The sequence below is a fragment of the Acinonyx jubatus genome, chromosome D2 (assembly GCF_027475565.1).
Source record: "Acinonyx jubatus isolate Ajub_Pintada_27869175 chromosome D2, VMU_Ajub_asm_v1.0, whole genome shotgun sequence".
NCBI classification, from domain to species: Eukaryota; Metazoa; Chordata; class Mammalia; order Carnivora; family Felidae; genus Acinonyx; species Acinonyx jubatus.
In genome coordinates, this window is record NC_069393.1 from 40869614 (window position 1) to 40885421 (window position 15808).

General features: G+C 37.5%; 1 long non-coding RNA gene across 1 annotated transcript; it reads left to right on the forward strand.

Annotated features, from left to right (window-relative positions):
• The first annotated feature begins 1768 nt into the window (after positions 1-1768).
• Positions 1769-15310, forward strand: LOC128312571 (uncharacterized). Its single transcript, XR_008292040.1, has 3 exons — positions 1769-2155; positions 2390-2499; positions 14737-15310. It is a non-coding gene; the product is annotated as an uncharacterized LOC128312571 (long non-coding RNA).
• The last annotated feature ends 498 nt before the right edge of the window (positions 15311-15808 follow it).

Sequence of the window (15808 nt, forward strand, 5' to 3'; positions counted from 1 at the left end):
GGAATTTCCCTGCAGTATTCCACAATCTCTAAGTGAGGAGGGATCAGAGCTAACACTTAGCATCACCTGTGTTTAATGATTCATTGTTAAAGCAGCAGTTAACTGAAATTCATTGCAGCCACTGAAATAGATTGTATCCATTTCATCTCATTACTTTGGACTCAGGCATTAAACAACTCATGCCTGGTTTGTCATTCTAGAGTTTCTAGACAGGAGGGTACTTCCTGGTGTGGCCGAGGAAAGGAATCTAGAACATGTGCAACTGAGAGGCCAAAACTGTTCTGCCAAATTGGTCAAGCAGCTAAGGGATTTCCATACTGAATGTGCCCAGAGTGCAGAGTGTGTGGTCTGTCTGTTGCATACCCCCTCTACTTCCTTGTTTGTTCAATGAGGCGCAGGCAGAGGGACTTTTATTTGGTGACTTGTGACACGTGTGTCATGGAAGGAAGATTTGGGATCCTAACGCCATGATTTTTTTAAAGCAAAATTTATATGTGGATGACAAGAGCTTATTGAGTATTTAGGGGATTAGGATAATAAATTTCATCACTCAAAACAATTATATGGGTAATATCTCACCTGTTGAGAGCAAAAATTATTTTACTTCTATTAATGCTGGCATTACTCTAACTGGACATCTGTCTACCTGTTAGCTATAGTCTTAAGGCCACTGGAGAATAACTTTTAGGAAATTCATTGACAAAACCTGCTAGATGTGGAGACATCCTCGCAGCAGCAGAGGTGACATTCAGAGGCTGTCTAAAGTTTTCGAAGAAGACAAAAACTCTCTGTAGAGTGCTTTGTCCTTAGTGAGAAGTGTCTGATTTAAATGAAAATGAGTTCTGCTAGAAAAAATATATATATACATGTAGGGCAGGGTCCAAACAAATGTTGTGACAACAGCAAGGTTGTCACCTCCTACACTATCGTTCAACATTTACCCATGTAGCACACTCCACAGCTTATAAAACGAATTAAAAATGTTCTTTATTTCCATTTACTTCCAAAGTAAATCCAAATATCAAAGTAAGCTGAAAGGTTAGCAGAAGAGAACCAGACTTTGGATCAGAACCTGGAGTCTTAGTTCTAAGAACACTTGTCAGTTGGCCAGGCAGTTACAATGCATTACATATGACTTCAGTAACTGAACCCCTCTCACAGTCCTATAGGTTAGACACTATAATGTTCCTCATTTTAGAGGTAAGGAAACGGATCTTCAGAGAGGTCACATTGCTGATAGATAGAACTAGGAAGGTTTCTCATCCTTTCTGAATCTCATCTCCTTTATCTATATTTAGATAAGAATAATGCAAATAATAACGACAGACCTTCGTTGCATAGCAATTTAAAGGTTTCGATTTGCTGCAATGGAGGTAACTCTTTTGATTTCAAAACCCACTTGAGAGGTACGTATTATTCCTTGATTCTGAAGAAATTCAAAGGAAGTCACTAGGTCGCAAACTAAATGACACAGCTCAAAATCAACTGCAAGAGACACAGACATGGAGAGAGATACATGGAACTCAAAGAAGAAACTGTGCTCAGAGACCACCACTGCAGCAGCAACCTTCACACTATACAAGGTTTCTCTGAGGCTCAAAAAGAAATCAAAAGGAAACACAAAGCGAAGTTCCTAAATTGTCCTCATTGTATCATTTTCTTTTTATTCCATCTGCACGTTATGTAACAGAATATTTCTAAAATGTGTGGGACATCATTGGTGCCTTTCATTAGATCTAGTGCCAATGAAGATTTTCTCATTTTTCTATGTATTACAATAATTTTAGTATATGTAATTTATTCTCTTACAGAATTGGGGGTGGTAAAGCCATCAGATAAAGAACACCAGAAACAGAGCTGGGTTTGTTAAGTTGCTGCTACAAGACAGAATGGACAAGAGGAGCCATGGGGCCTCTCATTAGGAAGAAGGAAGATTTTTATGGGGTTTGAGCTTGTTCTGGGTGATTCTAAAAAAAGGGAAGTGAGGATCAGCTCTGAATTGGTACATTCCTAAAGGAATTTCACAGCTACAGTGTGGCCTTGGAAGAAAGTTCTTTTTACGTTGGCTTTGCCAGTGGCCTGTCTTTGCTACAGTCTGATTATCAACAGGGCTGATTTTTCTCTTGCCAATTCTGGATGGATTTTACTCTTTCAGGTAAGAGTATTGTTATTGAAGTTGTTACCATGTTGGTCATGGCTCCACCTTTTTAGGTATATTTCAATGTCCTGTTGCATATGTAACACTAATTCCATATTAGGGCACAAATAAAATCTCAATCTATATAATTAAATAGGACTTTTAAAGCCATATTCAATAATCCAAATGTAATGAAGTTAGGAATATGTATAATAATTTAAATAAACCGATTGCAATGATTGTTGTCAGCAGATGTATCACAAAGAAAGTTTGAAAAAGAAGACAAAAATTACAACATTTTCAGAAAATGAAGACAAGAGGAACACCATGTATCACAATATATTTATGCCAAATTTTCTTAGGTGGGTAATCCATATGTATAAATGATTTATGATTAAATGAGAAAAATAAAATTGACTAGAAATTTGATGCAAATCTTTTTTTAATTTTTTTTAACGTTTATTTGAGACAGAGAGAGGCAGAACATGAACAGGGAAGGGGCAGAGAGGTAGGGAGACACAGAATCTGAAACAGGCTCCAGGCTCCGAGCTGTCAGCACAGAGCCCGACGCGGGGCTCAAACTCACAGACCGTGAGATCATGACCTGAGTCGAAGTCGGACGCTTAACCGACCGAGCCACCCAGGTGCCCTGATGCAAATCTTTTTATAAAATAAAAATAATTTTATGAAAACCAGAAGAAAGGGATCCATAAGATAACACCAGAACATAATGAGTAATAAAGTAAATATTGAGTAGCAAAATATGAAGATCCAAGAGTAAGTTCTTTGGATAAACAATAATTAAAAAAATTAACTTGCAAGCCTAGTTAAAGGAAAAGGTAAGATTATACAAACTTTGAACATTAGAAAATTCATTAACTGATAATAAAAGAAAATGTTCCCAATATTATAGAGAATCTATAAATATTCTCTTAACATGGAGGAAAAATTTAGATCCTCAGAACTGCCTTGTACTCGAGATACTCTTCTGGAAAGTTGATTTAAATTTTATAGTTCAAGCCTATATTTAGGAACTGAAATGTTTACTGTTTATTTTATTCATTTATTTTTAAATGTGTATTTATTTTGAAGGAAAGAGAGAAAGACAGAGCGTGAACAGGGAAGGGGCAGAGAAAGAGGGAGACACAGAATCCAAAGCAGGCTCCAGGCTCTGAGCTGTTAGGACAGAGCCTGATGCAGGGCTTGAGCTCAGAAATGTGAGATCATGACCTGAGCTGAAATTAAATTGTATGCTTTACAACCTGCTTATCTCATGAACATGAAAAGATGTTCACTGGGTATAAAAGCAGGATGTAAACTGTACAACTTACACTTTACAATTCAGTATATTGTAAACCCACCCTCTACCTAGGGCTGATTACCATACCACCCTTTTTTTTCTTTCCTTTTTTGAAGTTTTTATTTGAATTCCAGTTAGTTAACATACAGTCCAGTAGTAGTTTCAGGTGTAGAATTTAGTGATTCATCACTTACATATAACACCCAGTGGTCATCACAAAAAGGACCCTCCTTAATCCCCATCACCCATTTAGCCTGTCCCTGTCCACGTCCCCTCCAGCAACCCTCAGTTTGTTCTCTATAGTTAAAGGTCTGTTTTCTGGTTTGTCCCCTCCCTTCCTCCCTCCCTCTCCCCCTCTCCCTCTCTCTCTCCCTCTCTTCTCTCTCTCTCTCTCCCTCTCTTCTCTCTCTCTGCCCCGCTCTCTTCTCCCCCCCTTTCCCCCTCTCCCACTCTCTCTCCTCTCCCTCTCTCTCACTTTTTTCCCCTAAGTTCATACACATGTCACCCTCTTGAGACACCTGAATGATCTAACATGATGGTGCTAGTCACCCAGCATTTGCCAATCACTGACAAGATACTCCTGAGTTGCTGAAATGAGATTTGGCTTCACAATGTCAGAGGTGGGGTCAGGCTGGATAAATTGCTAGGTGTTGTAGTCAACTTTAAACAAAGAGCCAACATGAAAGTAACAGTGAAGCCTTTAATGACCACCATACTATAAATTATTGGCTGAACCTGGAGAAAGTACCAACTTCCCCCATTTTAGTTTCCTCTATGTTAAGGGCTCACTAGTAGAGGGTTAAGGGGTGTCAACTAACTGTTGAGAGAGTCCCAAACATAAGCACCTGCAGTTTTCTGGACCAGAGGGTGGAAGGGGATGGACTTGGAGTAAAAAAGGGCTGGGTTTCCTCTTCCTCGCTCTCATAAGGAGATCTCAGCAGAGGCACCTGAAGAGACTGTCTGCCCAAGGTCTCACATGAAGGGTCCTGGGAATCCCTGTGGCACGGATGCAGACAGAAGAAGAGCCTGACAAGGCAGAAGGATCTGGGTCTTTGACTGCACCTCCCTTCAAGGACTGCATTGCACTGGTGTGCAAGTGCACAAGCCTGGGGTCAGAGAGCAGCTGGTCCCCGAGGCCTGCCAGGTGAAACTTTTGTTTGTGTAGCCTACAGTCAGGCCTGAACAAAATCACACATAGGCTTTTCACAGGAGCTGGGCTTCTCAAACACAGCACTGCAGGAAGTGGGGGCTAAACAATCAGGGTTGGCACAAAAAGTGAAACTTCTCTACCACCCTGTCCCAAGGAAAATTCATATATGAGGGAAGTTGCAGTCTTCACAGTCTCATATTTTGTCTCATTTTAGACCCACATTAATGTGTGCTCTTGTCGAATTCTTCCTTCCTCGTAGACATTTCTGTCATGGTTTTAGGCTTATTTAATTATTAGGTACTGTCTTGATGAATTTCACTTTTTAAATTAATCTGTGTGGTTTATAATGTCCCTGATGATTCTAGTTACTGAATATGATGGTTGGCATAAATAAATAACTTGTGTATGTGGCTGTGGTATAATTAGGCTTTTTTTTTTTACTTCATAGTGCTTGAATTTTCATAAGGTTCAGTTGGAACGCATCTGCCCTTGACACAATGTTCCCACAAGAGTGGATGGTAGAAACTGCTGGCACAGTGATGCAGAATTGTCACCAACTACTATATTAAATATATTATATACTTCTTTATTTTCTGTCTCCCACCATTAAAATTTAAGTTCCTTAGGGGCAGAGTTGGGTTGTGTGTGTGTGTGTGTGTGTGTGTGTGTGTGTGTGTGTGTGTGTGTGTGTTTTGTCTTGTTTTAACCACTGCAGTATCTCTAGCATCTAGAATAACATTTGGCACATTGTAGGGATTACATTCATGTTTGGTGAATGAATAAATGAACAAAGTTGGTCTTATATAGGAAAAAAATTTTTTTTTTGCTTTCCATAAATATCTAAAGCAACTTTTAAATAGACATCACAGTTTAAGTGAGACATATATCACACTCATATTGTAGAGTGGTGTTTAAATGCAGAAGAAACAAATTCTCTGAGAAAGAGTCATTTATGAAACAGTCTGCACATCACTGGTTCTTTTAGATTTCCAATGGGTTTGGTTTTCCTGGGTTTTGGCCTTTGAAAGCTGCTCATGAAATTCCTAGGATAGATCTTATTCTAATCAAAATTTCCATTTAATGTGTTTGATTCTAGGGCCAAACCCCTTTTCCTCTATTACTTTCTAGTGGACTCTATCTTAGCCCAAACTATTCTGTATTCAGCATCCAGAAGCTCAACCTGTGACCATGGCTCCCAGTCCATGGCATCTAGGTTTATCATCAGATTTCTTTCTCTTACATCATAGGAGAATCTTACCTTTCTTAGAAATTAAACCTCCTTCAAAGTCACAAGCTCCAAACATCTGATAAGAAGACTTTTTAAAAGGCCCATAAAATTTTGACATAAAATATACTTTATTTTGGATAAAGTATAAAATTAAATATCCATATATTTCATATTAAAAATGAAAGGTACTTTTTAATTGAATCTAGGATCCAGGAACCTCTATAAGAATTTTATTAAGGTTATTATACAGCCCCATCTGTTTTAAGATGTGAGACTCAACATGATGAAAACATAAAAATGATAATGAGAAAACTATAAAAAAAATTTGGAACCCTAACATTTCTTTACCTTTCATTTTAAACCCTTTTTCTATAAACCTCAAACATTATTCTGGAGGAAAAAGATTTAATCAATTAGGTACTTGTCACTAGTGGGGAAAAAAAGGTTTCAGTTATAATTTGGTAGATTTAGGAATCTACAAAGATGTGAAAATATCTGTGCTCAATTTAGTACAGAAACAGAAAAGTACAGAGATTTATCCAGGAAAACATGAAGATTGCAGCATATAAATTTTCTTGATTCACCAGTTCTATTTTTTTAAGTTTCTGTTCCAGAGACAGGAGTTTAACAACAAAAACAGTTTCCCTTTTAAAATTCACAGAAAACACATGCATGTATGTATATATTAGCCTGGGCACATGCTGACTCGTATAGAATGGGAGCACGTAGCCCTATCCTCAACCTGAAATGTGAATGCATCTACCCACTCCATTAAGAGTGGAGTTATTAGCTATTAATTGTAATACCTTCTAGGCTTTAGCTATTTCTTCAACAATTAATTGTTTAATAATCTTGACAATAAGTTGGTCTAAAGATATTTTATTTGGTCATGTGGTATAATAAAAAAATATTTGGGGCACCTGGATGGCTCAGGTTGAGTGTCTGACTCTTGGTTTCAGCTCAGGTCATGATCTCATGCTCCGTGAGTTCAAGCCCCAAGTCAGCTCCATGCCGACAGTGCACAGCCTGCATGGAATTCTCTCTCTCTCCTACTTTCTCTGCCCCTTCACCCCGCCTCTCTCTCAAAATAAATAAATAAATAAACTTAAAAGAATATTTGATATTTGTCCCTGGTCCCTGGTATAGAGCTCCTTGAAAGCCCTTGGAATTTCCTGAGGAAAAGGATTTTTGCTATATAATGAGTACCTTCCAACCATACCTGAGTTTATGCTAATGAAGTGATCATTGATGGACCCTGGGTAGCTCAAGATGGGGACTAGTTCCAGAGGAATCAACCATGTGATTACAGGGTTGTAATTTTCATCCCCACCCCTGGCCTCCCAAGAGGGAAGAGGGACTAGAAGGTGAGTTCAATCATAACATCAGTAATTTAATCAAGCATGGCTATGTAATGAAACTTCCATAAGAACACTTATGGGATGAGGTTCAGATTGTTTCTGGGGTAGTGAATACATCAAGGTGCTGGGAGGGCAGTGTGTCCAACAATGGCATGGAAGCTTCACATCCCTTCCCCCACCAACCTATACCTTGCCCTAGGCATCTTCTTCATCTGGCTGTTGTATCCTTTAAAATAAATGGAATTGTATCCTTTATGATAAATAGTAATTGCAAATAAAGGTCTTCCCTAAGTTCTGTGAGTTGTGCTAGCGAATTATCAAACCTGAGAAGTGTTGTTGTGGAAACTCCTGTATTTGTAGTTGGCCAGACAGAAATGTGGACAGCTTGGACACCTCATTTGTAGGATGTCCAAATTAGGGACAGTCTTGTGGGACCGAATCCTTAACCCATGGGGGCTGGGCTAACCTCAGATAGTTAGCGTTAGTCTTGAACTGAATTGTTGAACACCCAAGCTGGTGTAGGAGAATCAGAGAATTTGTTGGTGTAAGAAAAAACAAAAACAAAAACCTCAAATCAACAACTGCTAAATATTTCTAAAGCACATAGCTGAATAGCAATATTATTTTCTACTCTTTCCAAAGGAAACTACTTCCACTATTTTTTTAAATTTAATGTTTATTTATTTTGAGAGAGAAAGGGACACAGATCATAAGTAGGGGAAGGACAGAGAGAGAGGGAAACACAGAATCCAAAGCAGGCTCCAAGCCCAATGCAGGGCTTGAACTCACACACTGTGAGATCATGACCTGAACTGAAGTTGGATGCTTAACCAATTGAGCCACCCAGGTGCCCCTCTATTATTCAGGGTTGATCATTTAGCTTACTTTGCCTCTGCTCAAATTTTAATTTTTTCCCCATAATTCGTTGTAACATTAGCTAACATATAGTGTATACAGTGTAGTCTTGGCTTCAGAAGTAGATTCCCATGATTCATCACTTATATACAACACCCAGTGCTCATCCCAACAAATGCCCTCCTAATTGTAAATAATTTTTAATGTTTATTTATTTTTGAAAGAGAGAGAGAGAGAGGGAGAGGGAGAGAGAAGGGGGGGAGGGGCAGAGAGAGAGGGAGACACAGAATCAGAAGCAGGCTCCAGACTCTGAACTGTCAGCACAGAGCCTGACACGGGGCTCAAGCCCATGAACCATGATTTCATGACCTGAGCTGGAGTTGGACATTTAACCAACTGAGCCACCAAGGCACCCCTCAAATGTTATAAAATCTGTTGACATAGAAAAAAACAAGTGATGTGAAAAGTTTATTTTCAGTGGGAAATTGGTAAAATATCTAATTGAGCATATAGCATTTATTTTATGTCCAAATTACTTTATCATGCTGTGAAATATTAACTTGTTTATTGGTCTTTACTCAAAAGATCATGTATATACTCCTTGAGGTCAGAGATAGTGTTTTTATATCTTTGCCATCCACTAAGGAGCCACCTTTGTCCTAGAGTACAGTAAAAATACAGTACATATTTATTGATTGACTTCTTATGGGATTTATATAATGGAAAGTGTTGTCTTCTCTTATTGTCCTGTTTTCTATAGTCTTAAAATGAGTTTCATCTTCTGGATCACATTGCACTGAAACTCTTAAGGTTTCATCTCCATCCTCAGCTACAGCTAGATTTAGAACATTTTCCTGATGGTGGGTTGAGGAGAAAGGGATCCCTGAGAGCTAAGAGACCTTGGTTAAGTTACTTAACCCCCTGGAAACTCAGTTTCCTCACCTGTCACTATGATATTCCTTAATAATGTCAAATTCATGAGCTCTCATTAGAGCAAAATAAAAATCAAAATATAAATCTTCTGAAATATTTGGTAGGTATTAACTACACCTCTCTTTTCCCAGTGGGAAAAGAAGTCAATCTTAATGCTGTGGAGGTGTGCTGATGACCAGCAAGATATAAATTAAATAATAAATTTACAAGGCTTTTCTATATTTATACTGCATAATCATTGCATTATTCAGGTAAATAGGTATATTTACAAATATTAAACAACTCTAGAAAATATAAACCCTCAAATTTCTTTCCAAAGTTCTTCATGAGAGGATTAAAAATAAAGTTTATCTCACAATCAGTATTTGGTTTTTCTCTCTTATGGTTAAAACATTGCAGAAGAGACATAAAAACAAATTATAATGATGCAAATAAGGAAGTTGTAAATGCTGTTAAAGTTAGGCAGATGAGTTTTGGAAGAACAAAGGTTGTAAAGAAAGAACTTCCAAAGGGGTGAAGTAAGTGTAGTGGTTAGTCTTCTAAAAACTTACTCATACTTTTCAGACTTTAATTTCTGAAATCAAACGTACTTTGTATAACATATCAAACACCAAGGACAATAGTTATTTAGAATTACTATGAGGGATATTTAGAATATAAGCTCTGTGAAGTTGATAGAGGTCATGTGTGGCTTACTGAAAGGACTGAAATATTTACCATCTGGCCCTTTACAGAGAGTTTGCTAGCCCTCCTTCTAGAAAATAACATGTCAAAAATTTGCAAAGACCTCCCACATTTGTAATATATAAATTTTTCTGTCTTTAAAGTTATAACACTATACATTTGGCATAGTTCCAAATAAAACAAGGGAACTTAGGTCCTTAATTTTATGTCATCTTAAATAGCAATATTTAGATGTTCCAAAATAGCCTGGTAATGTTGGCATTATACTGGGACTTGATTAAATCTCTTGCATCCCCTAGAACTGTGTTGAGATTTGTTCTCTGTGACATGCATTGTACTCTATCAAATGAGCCTACCACATTGCATTTACCTTTTGAAGAATATTAAGGAGCAATGATTGTTGTTGTGCATAGGTTTTAGGGTATGTAAATTTTCAATTTTAAGATAATCACTAAATTATTTTACAAAGTGAAATAGTTCTATAGTCTCAAAATTAAGCATAAAGTTTATTACAGATTTTTCATAGTCATTATTATGCCAAGGGAATTCTGTTCCTACTTAAGGTAGAAATTTGATTATTATGCCTTTTCTAGGCATGTTGAGATAGCTACATACTTTTTATTTATTTTAAATTCCATTAATTATTGAGATAAACCATATTAATTAATTTCTAATTTTAAATAATTCTTTCATATCTTAATAAATTCAATTTGGTCAGGAAACCCCAATACAAACAAATCTCTAATTCCATGGGTCATATATATTTTATTCTATTGGTCATAATTTATTTTACATGTGATATAGGTTTCATCTACTAGTCATGATGTTTAAATGGTTTTTTATTGTAAGTAACAAAAGTATAATTACTATTTGGATCCATGTATTAATGTAGATCTGATTATATGTCAATGAAATATTTCTTGAGAACATGGTTTTTATTTTGTAATACCCATCTTCACTACATATAGCCATATTTCATTTGCTGCCTTTATCTCTAGCTTACCTTCATCTGTCTATTTCAGTATGTATCCTAAAGTTAAGCTGGATGTATTTTTTACATAATCACCTTAGCTATCAGTCATATGTCCTGTTGAAACCTAAACACAGGAAATCCTTTATAGATATTCCTAATATAAGAGTCTATTCTGTGCATGGGGACAATTAATATACACAACAGTCCTTTGATTAAGTTCCATTATCATTTTATCATTCCCATTATACTGAAATGATAGCTGAAGCTCCAATAAACTATACTAGCAGTAAGTAGTATTATAGCTCTGGGTCCATATCCATGATCAGGAGGCACAGTGTTGTAACAAGCTAACATGAAAGATGCAATGGACTAGTGGTTGGAGAAGGTTGTTGCCTGGACATCAGGGTCCAGTGGCCTCTAAACTGAAGTTGGGCTGCTGTGTGCGAGAAAGTGAAGGAGTTCTGACACCCAAGACTCAGGAGATCTTGGCTGTTGTCTCGATGGTGTCCAGTCTTCTTTAAGTGGGTAGCTGGACCTCTATCCCCCACCCATTGGTTAACCTGGATGGGTGGAGAGAGCAGCAAATATTTCATATTTGGCCTATTTAGGCATATTTGTCTGCTGATGGAAATGACTTCGTAGCAGGGCAGAAGCTAGTAATCTGGCAGAAGACTGGGTAATTGAGGAGCAATGTGTTTAAATGGGCTTAAGCATGAGAGACAAGGTGGCCTTATATGTGAATGGTTGCAGATAAGCAGGATTCAGATTTTACCTCACAGTGAGTATTCCTAAAGACAATATATATTGGGAGTCTTTATAGTAAGTAAGTAAGAAGTATGGTGTCTTATGTTAGAAAAAGAAAAAGATATACCATGAGGTTGATAGCATAAAGCTTATAACTCCTGATAACATTGAAACTTTTCAAAGTGGGGTACTTGGTAAACTTGAAGCAGTAAAGTTGAAAAATAAGATAGTTACCAGAGTATGGCATACCTAAAATCCAGATTCTGGAAATTATGTATTTATTGGTGATGACAGGCCCAGGAAATATCTGTGGGAGGTGACTGAAGTGTAATGGAGATACAGATGATTGCAGCTGAAAAGTTCAAGGATCTGTAAAGCCTGATTTCATATTGCTTCTTCTCTTGGTTAAGACTACTCCATCATCTCAATTGCTCAGGTCAAAACCCCTGGTGTCATCATTTTCTCCTCTTTATTGCACACTACACATCATCCCATCAATAAATCCTGTCTTTTCTATCTTTGAAAAATATCTTGATTTCTACCACTTTCTCCATTTGGTTAAAGCCAACATTTTCTCTTAACTGAATTACTTCATAAACAAATAGTAGATTTCTCTCTATCCCTACCCTTTATCCTTTTCTGTCTATTATTAATAGTGTAACAAGAGTGAACCTGCTAAAACAGGATCATTCAGATCATGTCATCTTGTATTTCCAATTCTCCAATGACTTTACATCTAACTTAGAAAAAAGGACAAAATTCTACTGTGTATCAATTAGGTTGTTCTCACAATAATGCTACATAATAACCTATGCTAAATCTCAATGGTCTAAAACTACAATATTTTATCTATGCTCATATCTGTGGAATGGTTGGTGGTGGTTTGAGGTGGTACTCCAGTCTTGGTTGTGCTTGGTTCAAGCTGCCTTGGGCTACCTTGGGTCCAGGTCTGCTCATGTACCCCTCATCTTTGGTCAATGCATGCCATATGACAAGCTAAAATCAAAGTGCAGAAAGTACAATATAATAATATGAAGCCAAGTCAAGTGTGTTTGTTCAGACCCCCTAAAAAGCAGATGGTACAAAGGGATTCGACATGCAAGAGACTCAGCGGGGGAAGGCCAGTGAAGGACAAGAGAGAGTGGATAGTAATAGGCAGGAGGAACTTTCAGTGCAGAACTACAATGCATGACTGACAACTGTATAAGGAGAGGGGGAAGGAAGAAGAAACAGGTAGGGTGAATCTCAGATCACATTGCAGTACTAAGAAAGTTTCAGCTATACTAATGTGGAATCCTGGAGCCAAAGTTCGTGTGCAAGGGGCCTTATACTCCACAAAAAGGTACCAGTGTAGATGCAATGTAATGCTCAGTTATTGGTTGAGAAGAGCTCTGTAGAAGTACAGCTTCTGGGTGAACATGGTGACATATCAAAGAGACAGTGCTGGAAGCTCTAGGTCCAATCATGATGTTCAGAGTAGGCTTTTTTGAAGGAGATCTGAGTAGCATATTTACTTGGATATAAGTTCAGTTACACTGACAAGTTGACAAAATTGGGGCAAGGAAGTATATCCCTCCCATGGAAGTATGAACGAGAGTATGAGTGAAAAATAATCTAACACCAACAAGACCTACAAGTCTATATGAATCAGACCTCTTTTTATCTCTCTGGCCTCATTTTTTACCAGTCTCCTCTCATTAATTCCCCTCCAGCTACACTACTTTGTTTTCACCAGAGTGAAAGAGCCATGCTCCCCCATCAGAGGAACTTTTCCTGGAATGCTTTCTGCCCAGATGTATACATGACTTTCCTTCTCATTTCCTTCTGATGTTCATTCAAATGTCAACTTGTCAGTAAGACTTTTTCTGATCACCTTTTCTAAAATCTCAGTCTCCATCAACATAAGGCATGCCCCACAAATTGCTTTCAGAGCTGATCCTATTTCTATTCCCAAATACAGTCTAGTTTAGTCAAGGAAAAATGCACAAAAAATGTTGTAAGTTCTCAAATTTTGGTACTATAGTCTCCTAGCTGATGTAGGCAGAAGGTAATCTAATTATTCTCACAAAGTAGCACTATGAATAATTTAATAAGTGTTTTGCCTTTAAGAAAATATTGAATTCAGGGCATTTTGCAAATAATTCAATAAGAAAAAACAAATACTACAATAGTTACTTTTTAGGGAAAATCTGCAGACACAAGGAAAAGCAGTGCCTCTACCCCCATTGGTTCCCCAAACCGCCTAAAGATAATCTACAAAATACTAAGAGGCTGGGTCTTTGATTATCAAATATGATAAAATGATTCAGGTAAGTTTCCCGCTGCTCCACAGTTTAACAAATACGTGTGATGGATAGTTTTGTGTGTCAGTTTGGGTAGGTAATAGTACCCATTATTTAACCAAATGCTAATCTAGGTGTTGCTGTAAAGGTATTTTGTACATGTGGTTAATATGTGCAATCAGTTGACTTTAATGAAGATTATCCTCGATAAGTGGGGTCGACCTCATACAACCAGATGACAGACATTAAGGGAAAAAGCAAAGTACCCTAAAGAAGAGGAAATTCTGCCTATAGACTGCAGATCACACACACACACACACACACACACACACACACACACACACACACACGTCTCTTTTGTACAACCCTGACTGGTACATGTACCAATTAAAACCTTTAAGTTTAAAAAATATATATATTTAAACTCTCTACTTTCCAATGTTAAGTGACCATTGGGAACTTTGATGGTCTGCTCCTCAGCACTTTGGTTAGGTAATTGTGTAAAACAGAAACAAGGATTCTCAGTAAAGAACAACAAGAGAAAACTTCCTAAAATATGCCAGGCGCTATACTAGATACTTTATACATGTTATTTAAAATCAATCCTTTTATGTAGTCCCATTTTACAGAGACGTTAGTGGAGGGTTATGATGCTAGGAGGGGACACTGCAATATAAGAACCATCAGTAGGAGTCATGTGGATGTGAGTTTATATCCCACCAACTCCCCAGATATTAGATATGTATTTTAAAATCTTCAGTTCTCTGACCCTCTGCTTCTTCATCTCTGATGGTTTTAAGGATTAAATTGGCAAACATAAATGTTTAGTGAGGCATCTGGGTGGCTTAGTTGGTTAAATGTCCAACTCTTGACTTTGGCTCTTGACTTTGGCTCAGGTCATGATCTCACAGTTGTGAGATGCTGAACATGGAGACTGCTTGGGATTCTTTCCTCTGGCTCATGCTCTCTCTGTATTGCAAAATAAATCAATAAACATTTTTAAAAAAGGCTTAGTCATGTGTCAGGCACATCAAGGACATTCAAGACATCATACCTCAACTGTATTCAGCATCTTGTCTCTTCCCTTTACAGCCTTTCCCATGATGCTGCAGAAGGCACAAAAATAACTGGGTAGCTGAATTTCACCCTCAGAATAAATGGATTCTCCATCTTAAATGAGCAAGGACAGTTGGAAGAAGTTCTGTCCACTGCTATGTCAAGAATTGCCTTACCCTCTGCCTTTCTAAATGCAGGTTTATAAAGGACTGAATTAATTCCTTTGAGATTTTGACCAAATCATGACAAGAAAATAACCTACAAGGTCTCTGAAAAAAGCATTCAGTTGAATTTATGTTGGGACTTCATAACAACTGACGTTGAATTGAAACAAAAGGAAACCAATCTATCACCGTTATTTGATGATAAATCACTTTTGTTATCCTCTAAACGCAATCAGATTTTACCTGTGACATAGCAATTTTTATTTCTTTGCTTTCTTTCTTTTTTCTTTTTTGGCTTTCATTTCTCTGAGTGGGGAAAAGAATCCAACAAGAGCCAGATTTTTATTTGTTTGCTTTTTTTCCTCTCACCAAAATAATTGGATTTGCTGGTGAAAGAAGAGTACTTATGAATTGCAAAAGCATGCCTTCTGATAAATACTTCATCATTTCTGGAAAATAAAAGCAATGAAAAAATGCAATACATTTTGTTTTTAGAAAAAGAAAGAGACTAAAACCTTATCATATTAACCCCAGAGACCCATGCTGGGGAGCTTAAGTGGCCAGCCCCTGCTTATTGTTCTAGTTATCTTAGGGGTGGTCAGGTATGTGGTGTTCCTCAGAGCTTTGGGGGTTCTAATAAGAATATCCACATTCAGCTTCCCCTACCGTTACTCCCCCTTCCCCACCAGCAGCAAGGAATACACATTGAATCCCTTAGTGAGGAGAGGCCTCTTGGCATTAGTCAAACAGACAATTTTGTGTAGTGTTGACCCAAGTTTTAAGATGGGTTCCAGGTGTGCTAGTTGATGGATTAACTTGTATGGATGAGCTGCCTAACCTCGCTGAACCTCTACTGTCTCATTTGTAAAAGAAAGATAATACATGAATCCAGTAGGGAGTTACAAGAATGAACAGAAATAATGTATGCGAGACATTAAACAAAA